The sequence below is a fragment of the Bos mutus genome, chromosome 13 (assembly GCF_027580195.1).
Source record: "Bos mutus isolate GX-2022 chromosome 13, NWIPB_WYAK_1.1, whole genome shotgun sequence".
In the NCBI taxonomy this organism is placed as follows: Eukaryota; Metazoa; Chordata; class Mammalia; order Artiodactyla; family Bovidae; genus Bos; species Bos mutus.
Genome location: NC_091629.1, coordinates 38,026,069 through 38,031,381, shown reverse-complemented (window position 1 = coordinate 38,031,381; position 5,313 = coordinate 38,026,069). Strand labels below are relative to the sequence as shown.

Below are 5,313 nucleotides of genomic sequence, written 5' to 3'. Positions count from 1 at the left end.
CGTGAGTGGTACAAGCCCTGTCCTAGGGCTTTATTGGTTCTGTGCATAACCCAGGGAATATTAGCCTCTTTCTCTCTTTTGCTTTCTTACCGTCAACTCCGGACCACCAGGTTCCGGTCCATTAAAGGACCACAACATTCTCCAATTAAAATAATTAAAAAAAAACAAAGAATCATGACCTAAATATCACTTTCATTTGAAACTTTTCTCCTCTGTACAGATTATTATTATTAAAAATAAATATTATTCATGTAAATATTCTAGCAGCCTTGTTTAGTGTAGCCCAAAAGTGGAAAAGAACCAATTAGAATCCTGTATGGAACAACTAATTGCTTCAAGATTGAGAAAGGAGTATAACAGGGCTGTCTGTTGTCACCCTGTTTGTTTAATCTATATGCTGAGTACATCATGAGAAATGCTGGGCTGAATGAGTTATAAGCTAGAATAAAGGTAGGCAGGAGAAACATCAACAACCTCAGTTATGTGTATGATATCACTCTAATGGCAGAAAGCGAAGAGGAACTAAAGAGCTTCTTGATGAAGGTGAAGGAGGAGAGTGAAAGAGCTGGCTTAAAACTAAATATTAAAAAAAAAACAACTAATATCATGGCATCCAGTCTCATTACTTCATGGCAAATAGAGGGGGGAAAGTAGAAGTAATGACAGGTTTTCTCTTCTTGGGCTCTAAAATCACTGCAGATGGTGACTGTAGTCATGAAATCAGAAGACATTTGCCTCTTTGTAGGAAAGCTATAACAAACCTAGACAGTGTGTTGAAAAGCAGTGACATTACTCTGCTGACAAAGGTCTGTATAGTCAAGCTATGGTCTTCCCAGTGGTCATGTACGGTTGTGAAAGCTGGACCATAAAGAAGGCAGAGTGCCAAAGAATTGACGCCTTCAAACTGTGGTGCTGGAGAGTCCCTTGGACAGCAAGGAGCTCAAACCAGTCAGTCTCTGGATTCAGTCAACTGTGAATACTCTCTGGAAGAACTGATGCTGGACCTGAAACTCTAGTATTTTGATCATATGATTCGAATAGCTGATTCACTGGATAAGTCCCTGATGCTGGGAAAGATCAAGGGCAGAAGGAGAAAAGGGCATCAGAGGAAGAGGTGGCTGGATGGCATCACCGATGTAATGGACATGAACTTGGGCAAACTTTGGGAGATGGTGAGGCACAGAGAGGCCTGGCTTGCTGCAGTCCATAGGGTCACAAAGAGTTGGACATTGACTGGGGGACTGAACAACAACAAAAAGTGGAAAAACCCAAATGTCCATCAACTAATAGAGGGATAAACAAAAATGCAGCCCATTCACACAATGAAATATTAGCCATAATAAGGGATGAACTACATTTATAACATGGATGACCTCAAAAATAGTATACCAAGTGAAAGAAGCCAGACACAAAACATGAGATTTTGTATTACTCCATTAATACAAAAATATCCAGAAAAGGAAAATTCATAGAGATGGAAAGTAGATCCATGGTTACCTGGAGCTGGAGCTAGGGATGAGGATTAACTGTAAAAGACACAAGAGATCTCACTGGGGTGACAGAAATACCCTAACACTGGATTGTGGTGTTATTGGATATGATATAAGAAATCAATATTTGGTCTTCATCCCTGGTTCCTGGGACATGATTCCTAAAATCCTTGGAGTCTCTGGGGTGATGAGAGGTCTACATGGCTTCAGGAAGGAGTCCAGTAGCCAAATGACTCATGTTGGGGGCCCCTAGATGGCTTTATGAAGGAGGCTAGTAAGCATGACTAGAGGGTTGTGCTGACCTCCAGAGAGGACAGAGGAGCTAACAGTGAGTTAGTACTGGCTATTGATTTACTCGATCAGAACTACGTAATGGATGCTCCATAAAACCCCAAATGTCAAGGCTCAGGGAGCTTCCAGACTGGTGAAAACACCAAGATGTTGAGAGAGTGACATGCCCAGAGAGAGGTTGGGAACTCAGCACCCCTCCTGCATACCTTGCCCCTATGCCCACATGATCGCTCCTGAGTTGCACCCTTTACCATAAACCAGTCATAGTAAGTATTTTCCTGTGTTCTCTGGAAGTCCCAAAGTATAGCTTGTCAGTGAGAAGTACAAGTGACAACCTGAGATTTGAGACTGATGTCTGACATGAGGACTGTCTGTGGGGCTGAGCCCTGGCATCTGTGGGGTCTGCACAAACTCTTACAAATTTTTTTTTTTTTATTTCAGATCCATGTATCCTTTATTCCATGACCAACCACTGTGTTGCATCCAGGCAACACCACACAAACAGGCAGTCACCCGCAACCCAGCTGTACAACAATCGGAGGCTTACAGTACATTTAAGGCTTTTAAATTTGGGGGGAAAAAAAAAGGTTTTTAAATAAAACCGAAGAACTCTCAAACCCAAATCCCCAACCAACAGAAGTAGTGTAACAATTTTAAGCATCTTACATTTCTGGTGGTGCAACCCCAGTGTCAAAACCCAAATAACTCCTAAATTAAAAAGATTAGTTTTGTGAAATTTTAATTACATAAATTTTTCAAAGCATAAACTTGTCATTTTTTTTTGTCTTGGAAATGTTATAAAAAATTTAACAGCAAAACACAGGAATAAAAACATATTAACAAAATGTATTCAATCACTTACATTACAAACAAGGAATCTGCAGTCACAGATTCTGTGGCCTGACAGAAGAAAATTACTCAATAGGAATCTATGCACAATGTGATTGCAAATATGTACAGTACTTTAAAAAAGCCTACAAAAGAGGAAAGTTGGCTAGGTTCTTTGTTAAACCAACCAGACAATCCAAATATTAAAACTGTGGACTAGTGTATTAAACTCACACTTTAAAAAAGTTTCATTTTGTTTAAGAATATTCCAGTTATATTTATATGGTTCCAGTTGATGAAGCCAATCACCATAGTTCCAGTAAATTACCCTTTAATTGATTTGTTTGGGGGAAGATTGGCATGTCAATAAAAATGAAGGAATTTTCATCACAATGGTTTCCAGTTAAACTAATCACAGCTTCACAAATAGACTGAACCCATTAATCCAGTGGCTGAAAGACAGCTGCAGGTCAAATACTGAGAACACGGGAGGCGAGAGGTTGAAAGTGAAAAAGTGAAGTCGCTCAGTCGTGTCCGACTCTTTGTGACCCCGTGAACCCATGGATCCAGTGGCTGAAAGAACCATGGCCAATCACCATAGTTCCAGTAAATTACCCTTTAATTGATTTGTTTGGGGGAAAAGATTGGCATGTCAATAAAAATGAAGGAATTTTCATCACAATGGTTTCCAGTTAAACTAATCACAGCTTCACAAATAGACTGAACCCATGAATCCAGTGGCTGAAAGAGAGCTGCAGGTCAAATACTGAGAACACGGGAGGCGAGAGGTTGAAAGTGAAAAAGTGAAGTTGCTCAGTTGTGTTCGACTCTTTGCGACCCCGTGGACTGTAGCCCGCCAGGCTCCTCTGTCCATGGGATTCTCCAGGCAAGAATACTGAAGTGGGTTGCCATTTCCTTCTCCAGGGGATCTTCCCAACCCAGGGATCGAACCCGGGTTTCTTGCATTGCAGGCAGATGCTTTCTCCTCTGAGCCACCAGGGAGAGCCACCAAGGAGAGAGGTTGAGTCCTGCATAAATGAATTCTACATGACGGCTAAGGTGGAGAAAGGGGTGTGAGCATCCTTTCTTACAGCATGAGAAAGTGGTCCCCCCACTCAGCTCTCATTCCCGCCCTGCAAGGCAATGAAGCTGGAAGTTACAACTATTCCGTTTAACATGATGTGTGAGTCGGTAGACTCTCTGGATACGAAAGACCGAGAAGTCCTCGGCTGTCTGATGAGGATGCCGGAAAAGCTGGGTGCTTCCTTGTGGTGATCATGCCATGACCGCCGTCCAGTGAAAGTATATGTAACACGGAGGACTCGTGCTTACAGTCAATGAGGTAATGTCAAGTCGTCGTCTTCAGGAATTGGGAAGTTTGTGAGAAATGAAGTTTTAGTCTCCCTAGGTACTGTGCGTAAAGCTCTATGTCACTATGCCCGGCCCGTTCGACCCCGGGCGGCTCCACGGCCTGGGGACAGAGCTCGTACATGGCCAGGCGGTGGGAGAAGTCAATGACCTCGTCCTCTGTGCCGTGAATAACTAACACGGGAGAGGTGACTTTGGAGATCTTTTCAATGCTGGGGAACGCGTCAAAGCAGTACGTTTTCCTGCCGTCGGGAAAAGCCACACGCCATGCAGAGGCGAATGGAGAATCACGGCAGCATACTCGTACCTGGAGGCCAGGTCTACCGTGGGGGCCGTCCCAACGCTCTGGCCGTACAAGATGACGTTCTCGGGACTTAACGCCGTATATGGCAATCCATGCTCCAAAGATAGTAAGATACCAGAGCACACCAGGAAAAGCTAGTGTCTGCAGCTAGCTCATCACAGGCTGATAAAGACAGCAAGAAGATGTTGCTGGGAGGCAGACAGCTAAGTTTTGTGCATTTCAATGATGCAGATTTTTCCGGGTGCGCAGCGCCTGCCACGTGGCGTCGATGTCGGCATAAAGGTTCTTCTTCGGGGGGCTTGACGGAGCTGACGCCGTAGCCGGAGTAGGTAGTAGGAGATGTTGCAGTTGATGCACGAGCCCAGACCGATGTAGAAGTTGCACATCTGGCTCAGGTCCACGGCGTTGCCGTGCGAGAAGAGCAGCGTGTAGTGGCTGGAGAGCGCGCAGCGCACGAACATGCAGCTTAGCTGGTTGTTCCCGGCGGTGCACGAGAAGACCTCGACCGCTTCCAGCTAGCGCTGCGAGCAGTCGGCTCGCTTGCTCAGGTGCAGGCTGCACGCGCCGGGCCCCGCGCCCTCCTCCTCGAACTGCTGCCCGCGGCGGAGGTGGAGGAGTGGAAGCGGCCGAGGCGGGAGCGGGAGTGCCGGGGCCGCTCTGCTCGGGCGGCAGGAAGGCCAGCTTGGCGGCGATGGGGCTCGGGCAGGGCGGGCAGCAGAAGAGCCAGCACAGCTAGCCCAGCGAAAAGCCGTTCATTCTAGGGCCTGGCTCCGGCATTGGGGCGGCTGGAGCGCGCCGCCGCCTGCATAGCAGGCAGGCAGGCAGGCCCAGCTGGGAAGCGAGGGAGGGCGGGCGCGCGCGGCTGGAGGAGGCGGGGGCAGGCCCGGGGCGCGCGGGGGTGCGGGGAGGCGGGGCTGGCCCGGCGGGCGTGGCGCTAGGAGCCGGGGTAGGTCAGCAGTGGCCCAGCGGGCCGGGCGAGGCGCCAAACTACAAATTGAATTGATTTGCAGGACACCCTATTGGCGCTGAGCG

The 5,313-nt window shown here is 47.1% G+C and overlaps 1 pseudogene; it reads right to left on the bottom strand.

Annotated features, from left to right (window-relative positions):
• Positions 1–2,316: 2,316 nt before the first annotated feature.
• On the bottom strand, positions 2,317–5,058 carry LOC102286792 (alpha/beta hydrolase domain-containing protein 17C-like; annotated as a pseudogene).
• Positions 5,059–5,313: the final 255 nt, after the last annotated feature.